This window comes from Leptodactylus fuscus, chromosome 5 (assembly GCF_031893055.1).
Source record: "Leptodactylus fuscus isolate aLepFus1 chromosome 5, aLepFus1.hap2, whole genome shotgun sequence".
Lineage (NCBI taxonomy): Eukaryota > Metazoa > Chordata > Amphibia > Anura > Leptodactylidae > Leptodactylus > Leptodactylus fuscus.
In genome coordinates, this window is record NC_134269.1 from 71083671 (window position 1) to 71098620 (window position 14950).

Here is a 14950-nt window from a genome sequence, read left to right on the forward strand (position 1 = left end):
GGCGTAATACAGGTACTTGGATATGTTAGATGCCACCAGGCATGCTTTCCTTGCTGTTCCAGTTCCATTCCAGGGTGTTGGCATCATTTCCTGGGGTGTCATAGTGGACTTATTGAGGGGCTATTCGAAACAAATATCGAATATTTCGCTGTTCGCTCATCTCTAGTCTTGACTGATCTATTATTTCTGTGAAAACTGCTTCAAGACATCTTGTTCCAAGTCTGTAAGTGCCTGGGTGTGCTCTTGACTGCAGATACTGTAGCTTTATTTGCTGCTAGTCAACCATGTTTGGGTCCTATAATTTTTCTCCAATTTATTTTTTATTTTTTTTTACATACAGCAAGCACAGTGGTCACTTAAAGGGGTTTTCCCATGAAAGCAAGTTATCCACCAGCCATAGAATAGGGGATAACTTGCACATCAGTGAGAGTCCGTCCACTCATACCCCCATTTCTTTCTTCTTCATTAAAGTCCTGCATGTCCGAATTTGTGTCTGGTTAAAAAAAACGGTTTAGCTGCGGAGAAGCAGAAGACGCTCACGGGCGGACACTTTTCGGTTTGAAAACTGACTGCCGGTTTCCGTCTCCTGTCCAGTTTCTCGGGCAGAAGACGGAAACCTGCAAAGCAGAGACCAGGTGCAAGTGTGAACCTGCCCTAAGAGCGCATGACAGCAGATTAGGAGACAGTATTACTGAGCAGGACCCCAATAAAGGCATTATTACCGAGCAGAGGTAAAATGGAGAGTTATTACTAAATGGGGCACAAGAGTGAGCATTATTACTGAACAAGGAAACAAAGGGGGCATTATTATTGTATTGCAGTGTATCGGGGGTATTATTACTGAGGGACAGTGAAATTAGATATTATTGCTGATTAGTGGCAAAATGGGAGCATTATTACTGAGTTGGGATGCATTAGGAGCATTACTATTGAGAGGGGATGTATTGGGAACATTATTACTGAGTGACAGTGCACTTATCCTCTGGTTAGGTGCATTCTGATCGATCTATTGGTAACCACCCTCAATGACGTTCACGAACATGCTACTATCCGGTCAGTGGTAGTATTGCCCAACTGTGACTGTTCTGGGGACTGTGACCTGTAAATCCTCTTCAAAGAAATTTCCATAACTCCTTGCAGAGGGTAAAGGGTGAATAGCAGGGTATTTCAGAGACACTGCAATCCAAAGGTCAAATGAATATTGGTTTGGAGAATCCATATTGCAGTATGTGGTCCTTGGATGTGGCCATTGTGATTCCCCAGCAAAAGATACTAATTTTGGCAGAAATGTCTGTACATCTAGTATACATCTAATTTAAAGTCATGTTACAGTAATCGCTTTTCATTTTAATTGTCTATTATGAACGGGAAGGGACTAAATTAAGGAAAATGTTCTTCAAGTGCCTTGTTTGCTAGGCAGTTCCTTAGGTTGATGTCCAGGGCAGGACCGAAGGACAGAGGGTGACTCTGTTGGGTCTGCGGACACCATTAAAAGTTCCTGTAACTGATCTGTAGACACGTTGTTGGAGTACAGTGATAATATTCCACCAGTATTTCTCCACCAAATATTTTCTGATTCCTGAATAAATTAATAGGGATTTTAAAAGAAAAACTTGAAGAAGGAGGAAACTGTAGGAAATGTTATAGTACCTTCCTGGGTGTGTTTTTACTACTCTTCACATCATGCACTTGATAGCTATAGAAACTGGCAAGGTTCACACAGTGGCAAAAAAAAATAAATCTTATTTGAAATTGGAAAATATTACTGTTTTCCATAGATGTTCATGGGGAGACAAGACATTTCTTTATATTGGCTGAAGACTGAAATGTAATCTTGATAAATGACTTTCCGTGTCCCTGTTCCATTCTGTTGTGCATAATAATATAGTATTAAATGTGAGATTTGTACCTGAGCCAGGGGAAACACCTTCATGGTTGACATATCTTCCTTTAACCAGAGACGACCATGCGCCATACATGAGTCACAGCTTTTAGTGCAGATTGGATATAGCCATGCAGTTGTTAGCTCAGCCTTGCCAATATTTATTTTAAGGCTAAGTCTAAGGTTCTTGAGTATCAATTAGCTGCATTATTCAGGGTGCACATTGGCTAATATTAGCTATAACTTTCTTTGTAGGGACTGTCCCTTTCCTAGACCCAAATCCCTTTGCTCTCCTTTTGTCCCCTTTCCAAATTCTCTCTATATTAAGACTGAGGAATAATGGTCCATGGAAATAGTTTGGTTTTGTCATTTGAAGTCTAAATGTACATAATGACACCAAGACATTAGCCCCATTAGCTTACTTTGGAACTTGTTCACCATCTGCATAGGCAAGAATATATACACTGATTTTAAAGTGGAAGTGCCGTTTTTTTGTTGGGGGGGTTGGGGGGGGTTGTTTGGTGAACATTGTAATATACTATCTAGCTTTCCTTTAATACAAAACAGGCTATAAAGTTCCTACTAACAGTGCTCTAAGCATTACCAAAGAGAGTCTGTCCCATACACCAATACTCAGTGCTGTATCTTGAGCTGTAGCATTTGTCATAGCGGATGGTCACTTCAAATGGCTGTACTGCTGGATTTACAACTGGACAAATTCTCAACTAATTAGTTTTAGCTATAAAAATATAATATGTGTTAAAAACACAGTCAAGAATGTGATTTATATATGTAGCGTGAACTGTAGGTAGTATAAAACTGGAGATACAACCATCTGAAGTGACCATCGCCCCTTTAACATATGCTACAGCTCTCCATACTGGCAATTTATATGTGTACAGATTTTCACAGATAACAGCTCAGTTAGGGGGAGATGGGAAGAATTTTAGAGAACATTTTTTATTTAAAGGAAGTTAGATTAAGTAAGCATATCACAAAAATGTTCAAAAAACAACCCCAACACAATAGTAAAAAAGACCAAAATTTCAGAAATAAAAGCTAGCATAAGGAGAACGATGCACAAACCACCATTACCAAGTCAAGTTACGGTCAAGAGGCTGGTCAAGTAAATGCAAGAATTGGATGTCATGAAAAGCTATTTTATAATTTAAGACTTTTATATAACAGAAATAAGGTTTTTTTTTTAAGACTAAAAAACACCTAATTCATGAAAAACTGAGTATAAGGAACAGATAGCAGCTCTTCATATGGTATGTGAGGTATGCTATCGGCTATGAGGCACATTATAACCCATAGTTTACCCACTCTGAGAATGTGTTCATGGCTTTGTCCATCTCTGTTGTGTTTACATAGAGCTGTATGGCCCAGTTTTACTAATAGACAGGCAGCCTGAAAATACACCTGATAGTGGTGTCTTAAACCACACACAGTTCCCCTGAGAAGCCCCATCCATATGTCTAACAAGTCAAAAAATTTGTAGCTCTAACTAAATTTCCCAAAATACACATGCCACATTTATGCCAGAGTCTGGTCATAAGACCAACAGTAACTATGGGCCAACGAGTGTGGTGCACACATCACAGGATGTATAGAAAAGGAATTTTCTTTGCATTGGACAATTTTTTCTTGTTGACAATAAACTGATCACAATGTGAGGAGCCTGTGAGTAATATTGGCATAGATGTCATCAGATCCCTCCATACACATACATTCCTGGCCTGGTCTAGTATGTGTGGGTGCTGAATGGAAATAAGCAAGAAAGATACTGCCAAACAGCTCTGTTGGCTCCGCTCCGGATTAGGCCCAATGAATGGACCTAGTCGGGAGGAGGGAGTGTCTTCAGGCCGAATCACAAGGCGAATCGGCCTGAGGAAAGAACATCTTGCTTCTTTTTTCCAGGAGCCGGAAGAAATGGCTCCCGAAAAAAAGAACTGACTGGATCCCATTGATTTCAATGGCAGCCGTCTTTTCGGTCAAGATTTTGAGGCAGATACGGCTTCAAAATCGTAACCAAAAAACTCCATGTGAACTTACCCTTACTGTCCCCTCCTTATCTTCCCCACCTTCTGTCATCGAAAGGAAGTAGGGAGGCCCCATACACATTAGATGGCAAGTTCGACAAATATCATCATTACAGCCCATTGCTCTGATCCATCATAGAATCATAGGACTGAAGCACTGACAGAATGACTGATGCAAACAAAGTGCCCTTTGTCTGAATACATCCCTATTCACTGTAATGTAAAAAAAAAATGTTTGTTTGCTTTTCAATGGATGGTAAAGTTGTACCTGTAGGACACAGCGGCACAGAATGATAAGTCAGTTAAAGTCATTGTCAAGTGAAACTTTGCTTCTGTCTATATATGGATTTTTTATTCAATCTGGCAACCTCTTTAATTAAAACCTTAAAAAAAAACCTTCCTGACATATCAGCTTTAGTAAATACTTGAATTTCCCATGATATAAGAATTCTCGAGCATGTCTTTTACTATTCAGCATTGTGTAGAAATGTCAGTTCTTGTCACAGAGAAGATTATTTTGCAACAGTCAAGCTACTGCATTAAATAAAAAACCTCTAATAATAAAAAGAAGAAAACAATGAAAAAAGGCTAAAATTTGCCCAGGAGAATAGACCTTGCATAATTTGTTTCACGTTTTAGAACCATCATGGGGAAAGATGAGCAATGATTTCAATATATTAAAAAACCTTTAATGGTTTCTTCAGATGCCCTCACCAAATGTATCACACTATATATACATTATGCAATACTCCATTTGTTGTGTGTACAGCACCACCTAGAGAACGTAAAGGATATTACAACAATCTTTTTCTAAGGCAGGTGCTATACATAAATGCTGATTGGTTTTAACTAACAATTCACAGCTGGAATTCACAAGATTCTGTACTATTCAATTTACTGCATTGGATTGTCACCATAGCCTGATAGTTAGAATCAATTAAGAATTACAGAAAAGTCCATATGTAACCCTGACCTGACAAATGTTTGACACTATAGAATATGTTGGCGCTATATATATATATATATATATATATATATATATATATATATATATAAATGTATTATCTATAGAGATGAGCGAGTACTATTCGAAACCCCCGTTTTCAATAGTATGCACCCATAGGAATGAATGGACGCAGGTGGCACGCAGGGGGTTAAGCGGCCGGCCGCCGGCAAAGTCTGTGTGCCGGCCGCTTCCATTCATTCCTATGGGTGCGTGCTATTCGAAACGGCTGTTTCCAATAGTACTTGCTCATCTCTAATTATCTATAATTATTATGTTTTTGGCTGTCACAAGGTTGCATTCACATATTATGGGGATCTTTTTTTAGCAATGCTGTCAGTCCTGGTCTAAAATATTTGTAATAAACATACGTATCTTAACAGTGAAGTCTGGCGGAGAGTTTAGAAGAGCAGCATGGTTGAAGTAGAGACAAAATATGCCTCTCCTAAATGCAACCCTAACCCTAATCCACATGTGGACACAGTGAGTGGAGCCTTATGCTAGGTTCACAATAGGTCCCTGCCTGAGGACCCAAAGGAAGGAAACCCTATCCACTTAAAAGGTGGTTACCTGTGGAAAACCGCAGACCTCCATAGACTATAATAAACGAGATCTGGGACCAAAAATCTGTTGTCATGGCAGCGGAGTGCTTATTGAAGACTAAGCTTATTTGTCTGACATAAACTTGTATGAGGTTAAGGCCCCACTTAGCAGGCCACAGTGAAAAATCTCTGCGGGAAGAACAGTGGTGGAAACACATTTAGCTTTTTCCTACAACACTTTTTACAGAAAGTTCGCAAATGTTTCCTCTGCGGACTTTCTGCTTCCATGATAACCATATAGAAACTACCGGCATTTCCATAGGTATAATTGATAAGCGATTTCCTAAACCAGAATGTTTTTGGAAATTGCAGTCTGTCCTCTGCACATATTTTTTCAGCAATGTGTGGATGAGATTCACTAAAATCCTATTCACTTTGCAGGGACATGTTTTATTTCTGTGGTATATCCGTTGCCACCAAACCATGGCATTTATGCCACGTGATGCCCTGCTCTCTCCAGGTGGTAATACAAGTGCTGTAATTTTTCAGTGCATTGCATTACTGATCAGACCTCCTGGATTCAAGTGCCCTAGGGGGTCTAATACGTGCAGTAAAAAAAAAAAAAAAAAATTAAATTACATAATAAAAATAGTCATTTTAATCACATCCCCTTCCCTAGAACACATGTAAAAGTTAAAAAAATAAATAAATAAAGTGAAACATATAATTTAGGTATCCTTGTGTCTGAAAACACCCACTCTACAAACCTATAAAAAATATTTTTCCCATAGGCTGTAGCAGGTTAAAAAAAAAAAAAAAAAAAAAAAAATCAAAAGAGCCCAACTGCTTTTTTTCACTGTTTTGCCTCCCATAAAAATTAATAAAAAGCAATAAAAGCATTAGACATTCCCTAAATTGGTACAAATAAAAAGTAGATCTGACCATGCAGAAAAGGCACCATAAGCATCCCCATACATGGAACAAGTTATAGGTGTCAGAATATGGCAACTCCAATAAATTATTGTTTCTTTTTCAAAGTTTTTCTTTATGGGGTTAAAATGTTAAAAACCTACATATATTTGGCATCCCTGGAGTCGTACCAAACCATAGAATACAGTTCCCAATGTATTGTATAGAATATTAAATTGTAAAATGTATCTGAATAACTATTTCAAAATGTATACTTTGGTATTGCAATATATAGTACTTTTCAGGAGATGCATATCAGACCCTTCCTCAGGCTGGACCTAAAAGACATTCATACATGGCAACTGTTAGACAATTGACTGCCTTGGCGACTCCTCAGCAAAACTATATCGGTCTTGCAAAGCGTTGAGGGGGTTAGTGTGGGAGCCCCACAGTACCCTCTTAGATACAGTATCATGATTAGTATAGATGATAACATTTAAGTGTTTATTCTGCTGGAATCAGTTATCTCTAAGGGTAAGTTCAGACTGAGTTTTTGGTCTGGATTCTGACGTGGGAAGTCGCCTCAGAGTCCGGTCCAAAAAGTGCCTCCCACGGCCTGCGACTGTCGCGGATTCCAGCAGTCGCGGCATTCCTCTCCAGATTAGGCTCAAATGAATGACCCTAGTCCAGAGGGAGTGTTGCGAGGTGGACGTCCGTGGCCGAATCCACCTGAAGAAAGGGCAGGTCGCTACTTTTCTCCACGAGCGGGAAAAGAAAATGACCGGCTTCCATTGAATTCAATGGGAGGCGTTTTTTTTGGTAAGGATTTTAACGCAGATTCCGTGTCAAAATCCTGACCAAAAACCCCCATGTGAACCCGGCCTAGGGGGTGTTCACACTTGCACACGGTGTCCGCCTTGTGCCATTCCACCGGGTTTCTGTCCTCAGCCTCGAGAAACTGGACAGCGGACGGCTTCCTGGCAGTCAGCTTTAAAACCCATTCCTTTGAATGGGTTTTTAAAGGTAACCGCTGGTGTCTGCCTATGGCCTCTCTGTGGGGAAACCATTTATTTTGGACGGACACAAAGTCGGACATGTAGGACTTTGTGTCTACCCGAAAAAAAAACGGTTCCTCCGTGGAGAGGCCACAAGCAGACGTTGGTTACCTTTAAAAACCGATTCAATTGAAAGGGGTTTTACAGCTGACCACCAAGAAGCCGTCCCCTGTCCAATTTCTTGGAGCTTAGAATGGGAACCCGATGGAATGGCACAAGGCGGACACCGGACGCATGTGCAAATGTCCTCTAACTTCAGCAGAGATAGCCAGGTGTTCACAGTACAAGTGAGCCAGCAATGCAAAGCAATGATGCTATGAGAACAACTCCTGAGCCATCACAGCACCATATTATAAAAGGCTGGCTATTAACTATTTGCTCAGTGTGACATAATTATACAGTACTGAACATTAGAGGGTTATTATATTATTTAAACCATTGAGTCTGGCTCACTAGATTAAATATATATCACAGCACATTTTCAAGAGGATGGGCTTGATACACTTTGATCTATGGAAGGATGGATGGTTAGATAGATAGATAGATAGATAGATAGATAGATAGATAGATAGATAGATAGATAGATAGACAGACAAGCTGTGAAAGGGTCAGGATGTTAACCTGTAAAAGGGGACATTTCTGTGGTATTTTGGTGGTGCTCCTGGGTGGAATGTGGTAAAGCTTAAAATATAACATGATTGGAGATTCATATGTTAGAAGTATGAGATTGAGATCATACCTCTCTTACATGAGCAGGGTTTATAATGTCTTAAAATAATTTTCCAGAGTAATTTAGTTTTCAATCCACTTGCATGCACATTCCACACCCAGGATCAAGTATCTGTCATTAAGTATGTGTCTACAAGAGATACTGCAAATAAACAACTTGAAGAGCAAATATGTTTCTTTTTTTATCATAAATGTTCATGTCAGTACAAAAACATCAAACATCATATTATTATTTCGTCTTATTAAATCCATGGTGATTTGAAGCAGGTTTACATACAAACCCCAAAATAACTCAAAAACAAGTACATTATAGTAATGGTCCCCAACCTTTTTAGTACTAAGGACCAGTTTCATTCAAGCCAATTTTCCAGTGGCCAGGCAGGGAGGCGCAGTGGTATGGGGCAGGACAGGGTTGGGGTGATTAGGTGACTCATAGGAAGACCCAATATATTGCATATTTAAGTATTACTTTTAAACATTTTCCTATAATCTATTAACCCCTTCCCGACATCCGCCGTACTATTATGGGATGTCGGGTGTTTAACTATGGTGGTCGCTCGGGAGGCGGGTAGCCACCATAGCCGCTGGGTGTCTGCTGTTTTATATAAGTGGGCATTAACCCTTCTGGCGTCTCGGTCAAAGCTTGGGCATGGGCGCCGCCATTTTGCTTGTGATCACCGGCACCCAGAACCAACTCCAGGGCTAACTACAGTGTTGGCCAAAAGTATTGGCACCCCTGCAATTCTGTCAGATAATACTCATTTTCTTCCAGAAAATGATTGCAAGCACAAACTCTTTGGTATTAATATCTTCATTTATTTTGCTTGCAATGAAAAAACACAAAAGAGAATGAATCTAATCATTGTCAAATCATTGATCATTTTACACAAAACTCAAAAAATGGGCCGGACAAAAGTATTGGCACCCTCAGCCTAATACTTGATAGCACAACCTTTAGACAAAATAACTGCGCACTACCGCTTCCGGTAACCATCAATGAGTTTCTTACAATGCTCTGCTGGAATTTTAGACCATTCTTCTTTGCCAAACTGCTCCAGGTCCCTGAGATGTGAAGGGGGCCTTCTCCAAACTGCCATCATGAGATCTCTCCACAGGTGTTCTATGGGATTCAGGTCTGGACTCATTGCTGGCCACTTTAGAAGTCTCCAGTGTTGTCTCTCAAACCATATTCTAGTGCTTTTTGAAGTGTGTTTTGGGTCATTGTCCTGCTGGAAGACCCATGACCTCTGAGGGAGACCCAGCTTTCTCACACTAGGCCCTACATTATTCTGCAAAATTTGTTGGTAGTCTTCAGACTTCATAATGCCATGCACACGGTCAAGCAGTCCAGTGCCAGAGGCAGCAAAGCAACCCCAAAACATCAGGGAACCTCCGCTATGTTTGACTGTAGGGACCGTGTTCTTTACTTTGAAGGCCTCTTTTTTTTTTTTTTTTCCTGTAAACTCTATGTTGATGCCTTTTCCCAAAAGTTCTACTTTTGTCTCATCTGACCAGGGAACATTCTTCCAAAACGTTTTTGGCTTTCTCAGGTAAGTTTGGCAAACTTCAGCTTGTTTTTTTTATGTCTCTGGGTAAGAAGTGGGGTCTTCCTGGGTATCCTACCATACAGTCCCTTTTCATTCACACGCGACAGATAGTACGGGTTGACACTGTTGTACCCTCTGACTGCAGGGCAGCTTGAACTTGTTTGGATGTTAGTCGAGGTTCTTTATCCAAAATCCGCACATTCTTGCGTTGAAATTTCTCATCAATTTTTCTTTTCTGTCCACATCTAGGGAGGTTAGCCACAGTGCCATGGGCTTTAAACTTCTTGATGACACTGGGCACGGTAGACACAGGAACATTCAGGTCTTTGGAGATGGACTTGTAGCCTTGAGATTGCTCATGCTTCCTCACAATTTTGTTTCTCAAGTCCTCAGACAGTTCTTTGGTCTTCTTTCTTTTCTCCATGCTCAATGTGGTACACACAAGGACACAGGACAGAGGTTGAGTCAACTTTAATCCATTTCAACTGGCTGCAAGTGTGATTTAGTCATTGCCACCACCTGTTAGGTGCCTCAGGTATGTAACAGGTGCTGTTAATTACATAAATTAGAAAAGCATCACATGATTTTGGCCAACACTGTACACATTGGCATGACAGCTGGGTGACTTGTAAAGGCTCCCATCTTGTCAGCAATGATTTTCTTTTGCAGGCTACTCTATGTATAACTAGCGGTCATACTGCATATAGATATCTTGCACAATTGTCACTGTCTTATGTCATACAATACCAGGACACTTCTAATGTTTGGACGGTAATCTAACACTGCTTGTTATTATTAAGATAGCTTTATTATAGCATGGTGCTGACAGATTACTGCCAGCCATAAGACCAATATATGGCCAGAGAATGCACAACTATAAAAATACATGGAATAGATCTGGATTCTAGTCAAAGTAGTTACAGCTTATCACAACATACAGATACTGGAGCCTCACTAAAACATCAGTGTCATTTACAAGCAGAGACTAATAAAAATTCAAAGCACTTTAAGGCCGGGGCCCCATGTGACATAAACATCGCGGAAAAAATGCCATGTTTTACAGTCACTGCATAGTGGATGGGATTCTAGCAAATTCAATCCAATGAAAAATATGCGTAGTGTTGCAGTTTTGGAAATTGCAGCATGTCACTTATACCTACAGAAAAGCTGGCGTATTCTCTGTAAATATAATGGAAGCAAAAAGTCCACAGAGTAAACCTCTGCGGACTTTCTGTGAAAAGTACGGCAGGAAAAAACACAATGCACTGTTGAAGCAGTTTTTCTTACAGCGTGTTTTTGCTGCGGCCTGTTATGTGGGAGCTTTGCCGATCAGAAAAAGTGTACTGTCTTCAAAATGGTAGCACATATGAGTAGTAATACTACCATAAACAGTCCTTACATTGTCCACTTCTGTAATCTGACCCCACATTCACAATTGCAACAATTTTTGCGACTTTCTGAAAAGTTTCTTTTGATAACTCTTGTGTACAGATAACTTGACAGGTTAACCACATCCATTTCTCACCACCATTTCACGTGGAGCGAGAGGCCTAAAAACTTAAATGATCTTTTTTGCTGTTTGTGTAAAAGTAAATAAATTATTTTCCAAACGTCCAGCATGTGAGAATTATTCCAGGCCACATGAATACACCCTTTTACCGAACATCTTATTTTAGATTCCAAACACATGAATAGAAACTTGCTGTACTTCTTTGACAGGTGTGAAAATTGTCACACTTAATAAAAAATTTTACTACTAGCAACTCTATATAGCAGAGGCAGCAATCTGCAGCTGAAGTCCAAAGATGCTTGTGCCCAGCTTGTGACCTGCCATAACATCAGTTGCTATTTATATATTGCTACAACACATACTTCAGACTCTAGACACAATTAGATCTTTGCCAGCTCCATCTTTCCATCACAGAATAATTATGGCACAAAGGGATTAGAGTTAAAGGGATTCTACCATTAAAAACCTTTTTTTCTCGTTAACATGACAGAATAGCCTTAAGACAGGCTATTCTTCTCCTATCTTTAGATGTCTTCTCCACCCTGCCTTTCGATTAAAATCCTGTTTTTTGCAATATGCAAATAAGTTCTCTCGCAGCATTGGGGGCGGTCCCCAGCGCTCAAACAGCATCATGGGCGTCCTCAATGCTGCGAGAGAACTCTCCAGCACCACCTCCATCTATTTCAGGAATGGGGTCTTAACACGTCTTCTTACAATACTGTATAAGCTGCCATTTTCTTGTGGTCTGCAGGCATGAGCAGTCGGCTTTCCCCTATGCCCGAGGGTTAACAGTTTGAAGCCATCCCCCAGAAGAAGACACTTGAAGACCCCTTTCCTGAAGAAGACGAAGGCGAAGAGTTATCTCGCAGCACTGGGGACGCCTCCAGTGCTGTTTGAGCTCTGGGGCCCGCCCCCAGTGCTGTGAGAGAACTCATTTGCCTTTCGGTGGAAAACTTTTTATCGGATGGCAGGGCGGAGAAGACATCTATAGGTAGGAGAAGAATAGCTTTTCTTAAGGCTATTCCATCGTGTCAACGAAAAAAATGGTTTTTAATGGTAGAATCCCTTTAAAACATACCTCAAATTATAAAACAACTTTTCATAGGTTAATGGTGCAAGTGCATAGAAGAAACTTTGTCATATATCTTATTAAAGAGATATGATTCCTTCTCCATTTCTCAGGGTGAGTTACCTTGTACATAGAAAGCTATGGAGAGAGGAGGGGAAGGAGGAAGTTGCTGGAAAATAAATCAATAACAGCTGCTGCTACACCTTGAGAGAGCTCTTCTGATAATGCTATCTTGCAAGAAAAGACTTAGATGTAGACTATGCAAAAAGTAACTCACCCTGATAAATTGAGAAGAAAACTTTTTTTTAAAAAAAATAGTTCCCATGTAATTATTACAGTACCACTGGTGCATGTGACGAAAAAACTTCCTTTTGTAATAATGTTACTTTATAAAGGAGTTATCACCAGGTTCGAATAGCCCAATGGTATACATAATCTGACAGGCACTGTCACCCTGAGCATTTTGGTGTTTTGTTTATCCAACTCTGTTTAGCCATTCCAAAGATATAAACCCCTTTACTGTTGATGCAGGCTAGGTTATAGTAGTCAAGCGGGCGGTAACACTGTGGTTTTTCCTGGGGTGGGGTCTCTGCATTCCCTGCACACTTGGAATCAATACTCACTGCTGAAAAAAAGAAGTCAACGGGACCAAAGTTCCAGAAACGTCGCCTTGCCATAGAACTATCTGCTTCTAGCTCCATACACAATAAAGTACAGGGACCAAAAGTACAACAGATCAGTGCGGCCGTTACCGTACCACCAAACAGAAACATGAATAAAGAAATCTTGGACAACCTATTTATGCATACACTTGGTGAGTAGGAGTTCAGGTCCTGGGGTGACAGACAGCATATTTCCCGCCACAGCATAAGCATGTTGTTTATCACTGAAGCCTGGAGACCTGTATGGTTACTTAATCACACACTGCTTGTATTAACCTGATGAAAATCTTCTGTACTTAGGGTTGAGCCGATCTTGAGATTTCGAACCGGATCCCGATCCCAATGCAAGTCATTGGTATTTTTTCTAATTTTAAAAATGATCCTTTTCACTATACAGCATGGAGTCTAAAAATTGAACGCTTTAAAGGGGTTGTCCCATCACAAGGATCCTATCTATACTGCTTGTTAATGTGGATGTAAGACTTTTCCTAAATACACTGCTTCAGCAAAACTGCTTTGTTTGTCCACTATCTTACTTTATTCAATTCATTGTTGACACAGCCCTTGACTTATCTGCTCAGAAGTCAAGTGATGTATCTGCCTGCTCTCAGGGGGGAGGGAGGAGGGGCTAAGTGCAGAGAGCGAGCCTGTGTTTCTAGCTATTCCTCTGTCTACACCACATGACCTAGGTTCCTGTTAGCAGATAGAGGAGAGGAGCTGCTTTAATTTCTTCTGTTCTCCCAGTTATCAGGCTAGCTAATTCAATTGTGTTCATTATGGCAGAGACAGGCAGTCTCTGTATGTAACACAGAATGGAGTTGCTGCTGCCTGTACATCATAGTCCAATATGGGTGGACGAGCTACACGCTAATTTTGGCGCGGAGCTAAATGGCAGATTGCATGTAAAACCCCGCCCACCAAATGATGCAAGAAACCAGGAAGAAAAAAGATTTTACAGCAGTGAAGACTGGTGAGTATGCAACATGGGAATACCCCTTTAATTGTTGTTGACCTAGCTAACATTGTTAGCTTTTCCCACAATGCTTGGCCAGTAGCAAAGCATTGTGGGAAATAACCTCTGACCTCGATCCCGCCTAAAAAGATTGGGATCGGAATTCCGATCACAATCGTGAAACTTACTCGATCACCGATCAGAATCCGATCTTTTCAGATCCTGATCGCTCAACCCTATCTGCACTACTACATCCGCTGCAGCAAAGAGGAAATCACAGTACAAAGCAAAGTCTCACATTTATCCTTTCTCTGCTGATGGAAGACACAAGATGACCTGCAGAAAGTGAAGTGTTGTCCATGGTAGTAGTGCAGTGCTGACCACATGGAGCACCATATTGGTACCATCCCCATGCTTGTGATTGCCTTTACCTCCCTCTTGTTTACTAATGTGCACAAAAATCACCTATTACTTAGTATTTGGATTTGTAGACAGTAACAGGAGGCAACAACAAAAAGAGCCAACTTGTTCTGCTTTACAATCTTGTAGGGTGTAGGCTGTACCCATCTGTGTTTATTAATTTATTGTTATAAAAGACAGCTTTTCTCAGATGAATTACATCACATAGTATCTGTACCATTTTTTCTGATCACAGATCTTTATATTCTATTTTTTGTACCTGACTCACTGGAGATGTTCACTGACTGAGGGATGTAGGGAGGGAGAGGATGTGATTATATGTTATCTATATGGAAGAATTAACTTTCAATGCAATCCTGTCTGTGCAGACAATGAAAGGACTGTCTAAGGCCTCGTTCACATTTGCATCAGTAAATAGTTCAGAGGAGTCCGCATGGGGACCCGCCTAAACGGAATACCAAACGCATCTGCAAGCGGTGTGCAGTGAAAGCACACGGATCCCCATAGACTAAAATGGGGTCCATGTGCTTGCCGCGAGATCTCCGCAGAGAACAGGAAAGTGGGGAAATCGCTGAGGTAGATGCTTGTAGCAGTGCAGGAAACAGGGACACAGACACTGGGTTGCACA